The following is a 15,163-nucleotide window of genomic DNA, read 5'->3' on the forward strand; positions in this document are numbered from 1 at the left end:
TCATTCAGTTAACTACTATATTTTGCTCTGTATAATGTGCACCCATGTTTTTCCTCAAGTTCCCTGAACTTTAAGGAACAAGCCCCTGGAAAATATGGCTGGCTCTCACCTGGGAGAGACACCTTGGGGAGGTCTAATGATCTGGTAATCTTGCAGATTGCATTACCCTCCCTCAATCACCTGCTCTGTGAAGGCTGCCCTACCCTCTCTATCGAGACCCTTTCCCTCCCTGCCGCATTCAGGGACACACCCAAGAGAGCCAAGTGGGCCCCTGGTGCCTTTGTGGGACTCCTGTTCCCCTCTGTGCAGCCAAGCCTCACCCTACATGGCTGCAGCCTTGCCAGCCCCTACTCTGGGCCCCTCCATCAGATCCCAGATCCTCCCAGATTGGAACCCCATCCACCTGGTGGGCCGAGGCAGGAGGGCACTGTGATTCTGGGATGCCCTCTGGACTCCCCCACTTCTGAGCCATACTAGCTATGTGTAATTTGACTCCTTATTTTTTCCTCAAAAATTTGGGCCTAATAAGCATGCATTAAATATTAAAAAACACAGTACAATTTTTATCTCTGTGTAAGTTAGTTCCAAGGAGACAAAGTTTTCACTACTGATACTTGGTTATGAGAAAAAGAATGGTAATTTGGTGTTGGTGAAACGGTCTGTCAGACCTTCTCCGCAGCAGGTACAGGCAACAGAAAAAAAGATCTATATGTTCTGCCTTCTCATTTTTTATTGGGATGTTTGCAATGAAGCCAAAAATATGCATGAATGATAAAAATCTTCCAGCCTTCAGAGATAACATTTACTATGAGATAGATTTATTCTCCTTCCACTTCTTCTCCCTCTGATTAAGATACTAACACCAGAACTGCCATTTATTCATCTGGATAATAACCTATATTAGTTTTCTGTGACTGCTCTAATAGATTCATACAAACCAGGTGGCTTAAAAAAACAGAAATTTAGGCTCAGCGTGGTGGCTCAAGCCTGTAATCCCAGCACTCTAAGAGGTAGAGGTGGGTGGATTGCCGGAGCTCACAGGTTTGAGATTAGCCTAAGGAAGAGTGAGACTGGTCTCTAAAAATAGCTGGGCATTGTGGCAGGGCCTGTAGTCCCAGCTACTCAGGAGCCTGAGGCAAGAGAATTGCTTAAGCCCAAGTATTTGAGGTTGCTGTGAGCTAGGATATCACAGCGCTCTACTGAGGGTGACAAAGTGAAACTCTGTCTCAAAACAAACAAACAAACCCAGAAATTTATTCTCTCACAGTTCTGGAGGCAGAAAGCCTGAAATCAGTGTTACTGGGCCAAACCGAGGGTACCAAAGGGCCACCTTACCTTGGGTGGCTTTAGGGAAGAATCTGTTCCTTGCTCTATGCTTGCCGGCATTCCTTAGGTTTTAGCCACTTAAGATTCTCCAGTCTTCAATGTCAACATCTCCAAATCTTTTTCTGCTTCATTTTCATGCTGGCTTTTTTATGTATATGCCAAATATTCCTCTACACTTAAAAACACCAGTGAATGTATTTAGGACCCACTTGGATAATACAAAATAATCTCTGCATGAAGTATCATAACCTGATCACTTCTGCAAAGCTCTAATTACATCTCCAAATATAATTTTTCCATAAAAGATAACATTCATAGGTTCAAAATATTAGGGTCTTATATCTTTGGTGGGGGAGTTATCATTTAGTCTATTACAGATTTGTAATAGTCAATAAATGATAAAATAATTCTAAGGTGGGATGTGCTTTATGGTCTTGTACTTAACTGTGTTAACTTGTACTTAACTGTGTTAATTCAAGAAAGGGGACAAAAACTAATTCCAAGTATGGAACACTCACTCTATTCTTTCCAGAGGTAAGTTATACACATTCGATTTCATTCCAGCTCAGTGTCAATGGTTAAAGAGTAACCAGCAGTATTCTTATGAGAAATAGACACAGCAATTTTGTCTGTACTTTCCAAACATTCCAAGTTGCCTGTGGATCTTCAGGCAACTGATCCACAGATAAATGTTGCCTGTGATGAAGTTTGCAACAGTACACAAGATGTAGAAAATGAAACAGAAAAATGAAACAAATAGTGATATAGTAGAGGCATTTCCATGAATCAATTTCTTCTCTTTCCTCTTCTCATTTATTTTAAAATTAGATAATTCTAATATTTTGGATGTTGAAATGCCCTTTCGTTCTTAAAATAGCGCAAAAATGTAGTACTTTGTTCCGTTAGCTGTTTTACTTGTTTTCATTTGAAAATTGTATATTGTCAATCATGATTTTTTGCTATTACTGCTTAATTTACTCTCTAATAAAATGACACAGTCCAGGAAACTCAACTCAGTGGCGTTAACTTACCCTATTATCACAGCTAGTATGTGATGGCATTGTGATTCGAGTTAATTTTCATGACTCTAAAACCTGTTTTTTCCTTACTACACGGGGCTCTTACTGATTATATGGGACAGGATAATATGATTTCAACTTGTTCCTTCGCCACATGTTACTTATTGTGTGGTGTTTTTATGCGAGAGCTGGGTAATTGACAGGGAGTGACTAATCTGTACTTTTGTTGTTTCTTTGCGTGTGTTGTGTAATATTACTACCTTTTGGCCAATAGTAGTTTACTATCAGAAAAAGAACAGTCATATGTACTATACTGCTTATTCCAACAGTGTTGGTGGAGAATCCGTATGTAAGAGATAGGATGTGTAATCATTTTAATGAAGACGCATGTGTGGGTCCTCCCATTTCCTAATTTACAGTCTCTGCTCTGCTCCTTTCTAGGTCTCCTGTATAATTGAGTGGGTGAGCTGCAGATGGGAGCAGCTGAATTTGTTCACGGTTTTCTCATCAAACAATGTATTGATTATTTAAATTTCCAGAATCAGGTAATTTGCTAAGGCAGTTGAATTTTTCTTTTTCTTTTCTTCTTTTTATTTCAAATTAATATGAGGGTACAAATTTTTAGGTTACATTGTTCTCACTTCCAGAGTAAATTTCTAGTTGTAAAAGAGCCCCTCGCCCAGGGAGCATGTTATACACCCTCACAGTGTGCACAGTAGGTGAGATTCTTCTTCATGCCCTCTCCTTCTGCTGATCATCCTCCCCCTTCTAACTTCCTCCTCCCTCCTCCTGTAATAGACTATATTTGTGTTTTATTGTTCATATGAGCATGTAATTGTTCATATGTTGGTTCATATTAGTATTGAATACATTGGATGTTTATTTTTCTATTCTTGCAATATTTTACTAAGAAGAATGTATTTCAATTCTATCTACATAAATGTAAAAGATGTAAAATTTCCATCTTTTTAATGGCTGAATAGTAGTCCATTGTATACATATACCATAGCTTGTTGATCCATTCATGGGTTGATGGGCACTTAGGTTGCTTCCATGACTTGCCAATTATGAACTGAGCCTCCATAAACATTTTGTGCAAATGTCTTTGTAGTAAAATGATTTTTGTTCTTCTGGGTAGATACCTAGTAATGAGATTGCAGGATCAAATGGAAGGTCTACTTTATTTTTTTTTTTTAAGATGGAGTCTCAAGCTCTCCCCCTGGGTAGAGTGTCATGGAGTCATAGCTCACAGCAATCTCCAGCTCATGGGCTCAAGTGATCCTCTTGCCTCAGTTTTTCTATTTTTAGTAGAGACAGGGTCTCATTTTTGCTCAGGCTGGCCTCAAACTCCTGAGCTCCAGCAATCCACCCACCTCAGCCTCCCAGAGCGCTAGGATTACAGGCATAAGCTCTCACGCCAGCTGGAAGGTCTACTTTTAAATCTTTGAGGCTTATCCATACTTCTCTCCACAAAGATTGTATTAGTTTGCAATCCCACCAGCAGTATAGAAGTGTTCCATCTCTCCACATCCACACCAGCATCTGGTGTTTTGGGACTTTGTGATATTGGCTAATCTTCCTGGGGTTAGGTGATATCTTAGAGTGGTTTTGATATGCATTTCTCTGATAATTAAAGATAAAGAGCATTTTTTCATATGTTTGTAGGCCATTCATCTGTCATCTTTGGAGGAGTTTCTGTTCAAGTCTCTTGCCCACTTATAGAGGGGGTTGTTGGCACTTTTCTTATTGTTTAATTTGGTTCTCTATAAATTCTAGCTATCAAGCCTTTGTTAGATTCATACTAAGCAAAAATCTCCATTCTCGAGGCTGTCAGTTTAATTTTTAATTAAATGAGATGATGGAAGTAGTTTGAAGAACTGTGCCTGTGACTCTATGATTGAACTTTTTTGCACAATTCTCTATCTTAAGTATTCTAATGTTGCTCCTCTTTTTGGACAAAATGGGGTTTCAGTGTATCACGAGCACTCAGTATACCACCTTTCATTTATATCAAATGCTTTATAAGGTAAAATTATATTGTTCATTTTATATAAATAAATAAAAGTGGGATCTAAAAGTTTCCTTTTCTTTAAGATAGAGAATTTGTGGTTCAACTTGGCACAGGATATAGTAGGGACCTAGGTGTCCAGGAATTTTTCCAGTAGAAATGTTATATTTAGGAAAATATAAGGACTTGTGGATCCTCCTATGTGTCATAAATTTGCTTCTGTACATACTGGTTGCATTGTTTTTTAGCCTGCCTAAGTCACCCAAGCTGGTCATCACTGCTCTTCTGGCCTTAGAAGGCAGTCAGGCTGGCCAGTCTTAATAAAGGCTCCGAATTTGCTTCTTCAATTTGTCTGGTGGTCTCATCTCACATAACCATAACATAATCATTCTTAAACATTTCATCCAGTGAAGCTTTCTAGTTGCCTCGTCTTCCCAGTGGGTAAAAGAGATAGAAGACAGTGCAGTGCTAGAAAGCAGAAGGACAAGATGAGTATGAGATCTAGTCATCTGAGAACAAATAAATGTAATGGGTTGCATGTAGCAAGACTGTGTTTACCCAAAATTCATATATTAAATTGAAGTCCTAAGCCCCAGTATGTCAGAATGTGTCTGTATTTGGAGCATTGAAAGGATAATCAAGCCTAAGTGCAGTGATAGAAGTGACTTCATTGCAAACTTAGAAAAACTGAAAATATGAAAATAAGCAAAATATTACCTATTACTATTACTGGAATTTCTGCAACAGGCTCTTTAGTTGTTGCAGGAAGACAAGGTCCAACAGAGAGAAAGAGCACCCAAACACCACGTTTATAAGAGGAAGGGCTTTATTCACCAGCCGGGAGCTTACAGCATAGAAGAATTCTAAATAGCCGTGCTCCCCGACTGCCTTGGTCTTTCCCTTTTTATTGACAGTCAAAAAGTTCCACCCCACAGGTACCCTTCTCATTGGCCAGTTTGAATCAAGTGGGAGATGCTATTCTCGCCCCTACAGAACTACAGGATTTCACAGAACTTGGAAATTTCCAAGTTTCAGGAAGTTAAGTTTACAAATTCCCAAGAGCTGCGTCACTGTGGAGAGGACCCTGCAGGTGTATCCTTGTGGTCTCCTTGAGAAGACCTGTTCTTCTAGACCTCACCCTTCTTGGGTATCCTCTCTCATAGTCTTGGAGAGTCAAGAATGAAATCCCAAACCATGTGAAAGAAACAACAGGACAAATTTTATTTTATAGAGAAGGACTTAGAGAGAAGGGCAAAAGATCTAGAGGGGGGTAAGTCCAAAATGGGAAGACCTGAGTGGGTCTTTGGTTTGGGAATTTATATATTGCTAGCAAGCAGGGAGATTTTAAGAATAAGGATTACATTTGATGAGGGGTTGACAGACAAAACCATTGGTATGAGTATTGATTAGGGAATGAATGTATTAACAAATGAATGAGGGTATTAATAAATGAATGTCAGCTTCCAGCTCTGAGTAGAAGTTGCAAGAAATTTAACTTACTGGAAATACCATTTTTCTCTTGTCAGGGAGTACAGTTTGGAGAAAAGTCTGTTTGCTTAGCCCATGGAAAATGGGGGCCCTTGTCCAGTTGTGAATGTGAGAATGCTGTATCATTACCAAATTCTAGCAAGGAGAGTTGTCATCATTAATAAACTGATGCATTGCATTATAGCCTTTAGCTCTTCTTTCTCCTTCTCTTTCTCAATTACCTTACAGTATATATATTGTAGATATTTATTTTATGTGATTTTTGTTCTAGTGAGTGATGAAAACTCAATATTATGTAGATGTTGTCTGAAAAGGGCAATTTCTTTTGATGAGTTCATGCTAAGCACAGCTACTTCATATTTGCCAAAGCATCCACACATCTGCACATCATTATGAGGCAGGTAGGTGTTCAGAAACCTGATGTCCAGTACTTAAAAAATCCATAAATGTGAACTGATCATCAGATGATTAATTATCTGAAATGATACCTGATAATCCCAAGAATCACTATTAAAAAATGGAAAGAAGCTGGGCTTATTGCCTAATAAATACTACCTATAATCCTCCTTCCTAGGAAAATTATATTAATAGCTTGGTGTATTTGTTTCCATGTTTTTATGTATATTACCTGTTTTCTATGGTTATAATATCATCTGTATTTTTTTGTATTATTGATATAAGGTTTTCTTATTTAGGGATGGATAGGATTTCCCTCCACCACCCCATTTTATAGGCCTGGGCAAACAGACCTTCTCCAGACTGCACTCTCTGGACTTAAGCAGAATCTGAGAAAAGCAGCCTGAGGAGTATCTCATGGGGTGGCCCTTCCTGAAATGAAAAACATACACCCTACTACTTTGCCAGGGAAAGGAACTGTGAGGACCACATTCATTCACTAATATATTAATTCCCTAAACAACATGGGAAGGATGTTTTCTGTCCTAGCTCTTGGCCAAGTGTAACAATCCCCTGCTTGCTAGCAGTATATGAACTCTTAGAAAAAAACTCACGTTGTTTTTACCTGTTGGAAAATTCTCCACTCCCTCCAAACCTCCCAGAGGTTTTATCACCCTTCTTTGTTACCATACTTTCTATGTCTCTTTCTGTAAATAAGCTTTGTTCTTTCACTTATTCTTGTGGTCCAGGGATTCATTCTTGAATCTCCAGACCAAGCACCCACTGCAGAGAGAAAAATGTTTTTAGCATAAGCAATTTTGTATTATTAAATGTGTATAGACATTATTGTAAGAATGGTTGGTTTTACGGTGAAATGGCAGAGATATTAACTCATAGTTTCAGTAAGACTAAGATCAATCATGGGCTTTCTCTCTCTTTGTTCTTTCTTTTTCTAGCAGGCACCCTGTGGATTTCTGTTTTTGCAATCCACTAAGGAGGTGGGTGGGGGGAGGTAAAAAGAAAATACACATTTTCTTTCCAATCTCTAGACCTTTTCATTAAATCTGCCTTTTAGAATCTCTTCTGTAGCCATAAGGGTTTCTGAGTTGTCCTTTAATGAACAATAAGGTGTGAGTTGATCCTCTAGCCTCTAACTTTGGCCAGAATGATATCTCAGGACAAAAATCAACAACAGAATCAAAAACACCTGTGATATCTGACTCCAATACAAGGACAGATGCTCTTCATCCTGCTGGAGGAAAAGTGGATGAACCAGTTTCACAACACCCTGTGAATTTGACTGTGATTGTCCCTTTCTGTCACCTCCCCCTTACATTCAGCAAGCCACTTAACCTCTGGGCTGGCATTCTTCCTTTCTTTCTTTGGGATGTCACACCATCTCCCTGCTTTCTTATCACTCATCACTCTCCCTTTCACCACTCTATTTCACTCTTTTTCTCTTTCTAAGATAATAAAATAAACTTTATATTTTGATATCCTAATCTTGGTCTCAAAAAATTCTTTCCTGTCCCATGGACCACCCATTAAGCTTTTGAGCCTAACAGTTATATTTATGACTATAAACTATTTCATGAGACTGTTATACACATATCAATATAATTCATATGATACAGGATTCCCCCATTCAGGGCTGGACAGGGACCTCCATTTTCTAGGCCTGGGAAAACAGACCTTTTTCTCCAAAACTTCAGTCCTTGATACAAGTAAGACAAGAGAAAAGAAGTTTTTCCAGTATTTCATGTAAGCTGGGTCTCTTCTGAAGGGTCCAACCTGCCCCTTTGCACAGAGTTGAAAGGACTACATTTATTTGTTAATATACTTCCAAATATACATTTGGTTTCCTCCCTCTGCCAGAGGCTCTGTTGCCTTTCATTTCTTCTGTATTCCTTTCTGTTTAATAACACCTATGTTATCACTGATTTGTGTGGTCTGTGGGTTCATCCTTCAAAATTCTTGAGACCAAGGATTTACTGCAGAAAGAAATTCTGTCAACAGCACTCCTGTTTCACCATTAAAACTCCAATAAACACTTTTGAGAGCAAGGTTGTTTTTTTTTTTTTTTAATTGAGGAATGTTTACTTCAGAGAGAACATATCTCAAAGTAAAATTACTAGATCATGAACATATTTATGAACTTTATCTCTTTTTTAAAATTAATTTTTGAAGTTTGTATATGCACTTATTTTCATGCCAGCATTGATAGAAAGAGAGGGTTTTTTTTTTTTTTTTTTTTTTGTAGAGACAGAGTTTCACTTTATTGCCCTCAGTAGAGTGCGTGGCATCGCACAGCTCACAGCAACCTCCAACTCCTGGGCTTAGGCGATTCTCCTGCCTCAGCCTCCTGAGTGTCTGGGACTACAGGCACCCACCACAATGCCTGGCTATTTTTTTGTTGCAGTTTGGCCAGGGTTGGGTTTGAACCTGCCACTCTCGGTATATGGGGCCGGGCGCCCTACTCACTGAGCCACAGGCGCCGCCCCCGAAAGAGAGGGGTTTAGGGGAGGGAAGTAGGGAGGGAGAGAGAAAGAGAGAGAATATTTTTATTATACCCTGGTCAGGAGTAAGTATATTAATTGTTTTTGTTTGTTTACCAGGAAAAACATATTTAGTCTTTATCTTAATGATTATTGTTTATTGTGTTTTGGTTTGTTTAAGTGAGGAAGGCATTGAACTAAACCTCTATGTTTTACCAAAACTATGTTTGTTTGCTTCTAAATGTGAAATTTTACCTATGTCTTCTGTTTCTGAAGTATTTTTCTTTAGATGATCTTTTCCTCTCCTCTCCCTGTCACTTCAGTAATCTGCCATTACTTGTTGTTTAATGTCCTTAGCCTTGGAAAGCTGAGACAGCTGGATCAGTTCAGGCTAGAAGTTCAAGACCAGGCTGAGCAACATAGTGAGACACCATCTCTACAGCAAATAAGAAAAAATGAGCCAGGCCTGGTAGTGATACAGGATTCCCCCACTCAGGACTGAACAGGAATTTCCCCATTCTCTAGGCCCAAAGGAGCTCAGAAAGCAGGCCCCATTTCCAGGCACAAACAGGCAGCCTTTTCCAGGCCACACCCTCTGGGCTCTACCAAGGTCATGAACAAAGCAGCCTGAAACATTTTGGGTAGTTCCACCTTAAGTAGAGAGGACACACCCTAATCCCTTCCCTGAGATAACCTTCCCTAGTGCAGGAGGAGTGACTGTATTTCATTAATTTGTTAATGCACTCATTAACTTCGAAATGATGTTTTTCTACCTACCAAGTCCTGGCCAAAATTGTAGTGTATACCCCTAGACAAAGGGTCCATAAGAGAGACTTCTGACTTAGGTCTTCCCCTTGTCAGAAGCTCTGGTACTTTTTATTCCTTCTGAATTCCTTTTTGTCTAATAAAATCCAATCTTATCACTAATCTGTGGTCCATGGGTTCATTCTTCAAATCCCTAAGAACAAGGTCCTACTAAGAAAGAAATTCTAGTAACAGTAGGGCATACCTGTAGTCCCAACTACTAGGGAGGTTGACCCAGGAGAAACATTTGAGCCCAGGAGTTTAACCTTGCAGTGAGCTGTGATAAGCCACTGCCCTCTAGCTTAGGTAACACAGAGAGACCCTGTCTCAAAAAACAAACAAACAAGGGAAAAAAACCAAACCAAACATAAAGCCCTTGGCTTGATAGTAGATGGTTGTTGAGGGGGTTAAGGTCTTGGCTAGTGTAGTTAAGGTTCAGCCTCAATCTTGAATCATGACCCTGGTTTTGGGGGTGTGACCTTTGAGGGTCTCCTGCCTTTAATCTGGCTTCCCTTGGTTCCTCAATATTAATTCTGCCTCTTCCTCACAGAAGGTTTCTATGAGACTGTAAATTCTGCCAATGACTTCTCATAAATTTGTCAGCTATTCCAGGTAAACTCTAATTGTAGCTGCCACACCTTGTCTATTCCTGGTGACTCCCTGTCTGTGCATTCTTGAAGGTACTACTCTCTCTGGATTTTAGCCTGTTGTTTTGTCATGCCCCAGATCTCTAAAGAATTTTTTTTAAGTCTGGATTTGAGTTGAATGGTTCTCTTTTTCATTGTTAGGGTCAGGTATCCTTTCTACATCCCTGGGCCAATTCCAGCCTTTTTCATAGTGGATTTTTATGAAGTGTTTTCCAAAACTCTGGAAGATGTGAGGAGGGACTCTGGGATTAGATTAAGCAGAGAGTAATAATGTTACTGAATAAATCACATTTAAAAATCACATTTAACATTAATCACATTTACTTGCTTAGAAATGTTCACATCAAAAATGCCCTCACAAGTTATTGAGACATTTACAATTCTTGTCCTATTTTCCATCTTAAATTTACTTTTGCTTCCTACTTAATATTGTGAATAATAATAATGATTATAACCCTTTCAACTGGTATAAATTTACTATTGAGGAGTAAAAATGCAGCCAAGTGGTATTTTCTTCTTGTTATTTATGCTTATGGAGAATCCAGAATCCTGAGTGGTAAGAAAATAGTGTATCTGACAAATATATGACCTAATTATAGTCAACCTCAAATAAACTAAGCAGGCAGAAATACTGGCTTTCATATCGATCTTGTTTATAGGGTAAAAGCAGAGAGCATTGGGTGGGAGGACTCTGTGTGGGTGTGTGTGTGGGCATGCACATGAACACACGCATGTGTGTGTCTGCCAGTGTGATGGGTGTCAATGCCTAAGGGTTAGTCTATGGAATACAGGCTACTAGTCTTTGCTTTTTTCTGTAAAGAAGATAGTTATCTTTTCCCTTAAGAATCTTCCTCTGTCAGGGAATAGTGTCTCACACCTGTAATCCTCACACTTTGGGAGACTGAAGCAGGTGGATTGCCTGAGCTCAGGAGTTCAAGACCAGCCTGAGCAAAAGTGAGTCTCCTCATCTCTATCAAAAACAGAAAAACTAGCCAGACATTGTGACAGGTGCCTCTAGTCCAGCTACTTGGGAGGCTGAGGGAAGGGGATCGCCTGACAGCAACCTCTGGCTCTTCCAGTGGCAGGTGGCAAGCACCCTGCTTGAAATAACCATCACAGTAAGAGGGAGAAGTGCACGGCTGATGTGAAATCAGCAGTCTAACTGCAAAACACAAAGCAGTGGGGATCCCTCAAAAGCCAGGCAGTGCCAGCACAGCGGGGTCTGGAAGATGACCCAAAGTAACCTCCACCAATTACCATTCTAGTAGCATGAATCTGCACCCCATTTTGCCTCCCTTCTGTCACCGTGGGCTTTCAGAGAGGCTCAAAGGAAATCTGCATGCTGGTAACACTCTGATTATGTAACTTAGCTGTCCATCAAGGTGGCACATAAGCCCCTCCTGCCAAAGCAAGGTTTAACCCAGACAATATAAAATAAAACTTCAGTTAACAGTCGAGGCCTCCTTCAAGAACAGGAGCCCATTTACTGTCTGTGATGAATGTGCCCTCGTTTTGACAGTGCATCTTGTCATTCTTTCCTGAGAGCACACCAAGAATGGAGACCAGACTGCTGACCTGACATAAGGATGCCATTATTAAAGATACTGATGATGGATGAAGTCCTATGTGTGTGTTTCCAGAAGGGACTGGGCTACCTGGGGAAGCATCCTATGAAGGTGTTTCCAGGAGGGACTGGGCTGCCTGTGGAAGCATCCTATGTGTGTGTTTCCATGAGGGACAGTGCTGCCTGTGGAAGTATCCAATGAAGGTGTTTCCACAGGGACTGGGCTGCCTATGGAAGCATCCTATGAAGGTGTTTCCAGGAGGGACCGGGCTGCCTGTGGAAGCATCCTATGAAGGTGTTTCCAGGAGGGACTGGGCTCCCTGGGGAAGCATCCTATGAAGGTGCTTCCAGGAGGGACTGGGCTACCTGGGGAAGCATCCTATGAAGGTGTTTCCAGGAGGGACCGGGCTGCCTGTGGAAGCATCCTAAGAAGGTGTTTCCAGGAGGAACTGGGCTGCCTGTGGAAGCATCCTAAGAAGGTGTTTCCAGGAGGAACTGGGCTGCCTGTGGAAGCATCCTAAGAAGGTGTTTCCAGGAGGGACCGGGCTGCCTGTGGAAGCATCCTATGAAGGTGTTTCCAGGAGGAACTGGGCTGCCTGTGGAAGCATCCTAAGAAGGTGTTTCCAGGAGGGACTGGGCTGCCTGTGGAAGCATCCTAAGAAGGTGTTTCCAGGAGGAACTGGGCTGCCTTTGGAAGCATCCTAAGAAGGTGTTTCCAGGAGGAACTGGGCTGCCTGTGGAAGCATCCTAAGAAGGTGTTTCCAGGAGGGACCGGGCTGCCTGTGGAAGCATCCTATGTGTGTGTTTCCATGAGGGACAGTGCTGCCTGTGGAAGTATCCTATGAAGGTGTTTCCACAGGGACCGGGCTGCCTGTGGAAGCATCCTATGTGTGTGTTTCCATGAGGGACAGTGCTGCCTGTGGAAGTATCCTATGAAGGTGTTTCCAGGAGGGACCGGGCTGCCTGTGGAAGCATCCTAAGAAGGTGTTTCCAGGAGGGACTGGGCTCCCTGGGGAAGCATCCTATGAAGGTGCTTCCAGGAGGGACTGGGCTACCTGGGGAAGCATCCTAAGAAGGTGTTTCCAGGAGGGACTGGGCTCCCTGGGGAAGCATCCTATGAAGGTGTTTCCAGGAGGAACTGGGCTGCCTGTGGAAGCATCCTATGAAGGTGTTTCCAGGAGGAACTGGGCTGCCTGTGGAAGCATCCTAAGAAGGTGTTTCCAGGAGGGACTGGGCTCCCTGGGGACGCATCCTATGAAGGTGCTTCCAGGAGGGACTGGGCTACCTGGGGAAGCATCCTATGAAGGTGTTTCCAGGAGGGACTGGGCTCCCTGGGGAAGCATCCTATGAAGGTGTTTCCAGGAGGAACTGGGCTGCCTGTGGAAGCATCCTAAGAAGGTGTTTCCAGGAGGGACTGGGCTCCTTGGGGAAGCATCCTATGAAGGTGTTTCCAGGAGGGACTGGGCTGCCTGTGGAAGCATCCTATGAAGGTGTTTCCAGGAGGGACTGGGCTCCCTGGGGAAGCATCCTAAGAAGGTGCTTCCAGGAGGAACTGGGCTGCCTGTGGAAGCATCCTAAGAAGGTGTTTCCAGGAGGGACCGGGCTGCCTGTGGAAGCATCCTATGAAGGTGTTTCCAGGAGGAACTGGGCTGCCTGTGGAAGCATCCTAAGAAGGTGTTTCCAGGAGGGACTGGGCTCCCTGGGGAAGCATCCTATGAAGGTGTTTCCAGGAGGGACCGGGCTGCCTGTGGAAGCATCCTATGTGTGTGTTTCCATGAGGGACAGTGCTGCCTGTGGAAGTATCCTATGAAGGTGTTTCCACAGGGACTGGGCTGCCTGTGGAAGTATCCTATGAAGGTGTTTCCAGGAGGGACTGGGCTGCCTGTGGAAGCATCCTATGAAGGTGTTTCCAGGAGGGACTGGGCTGCCTGTGGAAGCATCCTAAGAAGGTGTTTCCAGGAGGGACTGGGCTACCTGGGGAAGCATCCTATGAAGGTGTTTCCAGGAGGGAGGGGGCTGCCTGTGGAAGCATCCTATGTGTGTGTTTCCATGAGGGACAGTGCTGCCTGTGGAAGTATCCTATGAAGGTGTTTCCACAGGGACCGGGCTGCCTGTGGAAGCATCCTATGTGTGTGTTTCCATGAGGGACAGTGCTGCCTGTGGAAGTATCCTATGAAGGTGTTTCCACAGGGACCGGGCTGCCTGTGGAAGCATCCTATGTGTGTGTTTCCATGAGGGACAGTGCTGCCTGTGGAAGTATCCTATGAAGGTGTTTCCACAGGGACCGGGCTGCCTGTGGAAGCATCCTATGTGTGTGTTTCCATGAGGGACAGTGCTGCCTGTGGAAGTATCCTATGAAGGTGTTTCCAGGAGGGACCGGGCTGCCTGTGGAAGCATCCTAAGAAGGTGTTTCCAGGAGGGACTGGGCTCCCTGGGGAAGCATCCTATGAACGTGCTTCCAGGAGGGTCCGGTCTGCCTGTGGAAGCATCCTAAGAAGGTGTTTCCAGGAGGGACTGGGCTCCCTGGGGAAGCATCCTATGAAGGTGCTTCCAGGAGGGACTGGGCTACCTGGGGAAGCATCCTAAGAAGGTGTTTCCAGGAGGGACTGGGCTCCCTGGGGAAGCATCCTATGAAGGTGTTTCCAGGAGGAACTGGGCTGCCTGTGGAAGCATCCTATGAAGGTGTTTCCAGGAGGAACTGGGCTGCCTGTGGAAGCATCCTAAGAAGGTGTTTCCAGGAGGGACTGGGCTCCCTGGGGAAGCATCCTATGAAGGTGCTTCCAGGAGGGACTGGGCTACCTGGGGAAGCATCCTATGAAGGTGTTTCCAGGAGGGACTGGGCTCCCTGGGGAAGCATCCTATGAAGGTGTTTCCAGGAGGAACTGGGCTGCCTGTGGAAGCATCCTAAGAAGGTGTTTCCAGGAGGGACTGGGCTCCTTGGGGAAGCATCCTATGAAGGTGTTTCCAGGAGGGACTGGGCTGCCTGTGGAAGCATCCTATGAAGGTGTTTCCAGGAGGGACTGGGCTCCCTGGGGAAGCATCCTAAGAAGGTGCTTCCAGGAGGAACTGGGCTGCCTGTGGAAGCATCCTAAGAAGGTGTTTCCAGGAGGGACCGGGCTGCCTGTGGAAGCATCCTATGAAGGTGTTTCCAGGAGGAACTGGGCTGCCTGTGGAAGCATCCTAAGAAGGTGTTTCCAGGAGGGACTGGGCTCCCTGGGGAAGCATCCTATGAAGGTGTTTCCAGGAGGGACCGGGCTGCCTGTGGAAGCATCCTATGTGTGTGTTTCCATGAGGGACAGTGCTGCCTGTGGAATTATCCTATGAAGGTGTTTCCACAGGGACTGGGCTGCCTGTGGAAGTATCCTATGAAGGTGTTTCCAGGAGGGACTGGGCTGCCTGTGGAAGCATCCTATGAA

The sequence above is a fragment of the Nycticebus coucang genome, chromosome 14 (genome assembly GCF_027406575.1).
Source record: "Nycticebus coucang isolate mNycCou1 chromosome 14, mNycCou1.pri, whole genome shotgun sequence".
Lineage (NCBI taxonomy): Eukaryota > Metazoa > Chordata > Mammalia > Primates > Lorisidae > Nycticebus > Nycticebus coucang.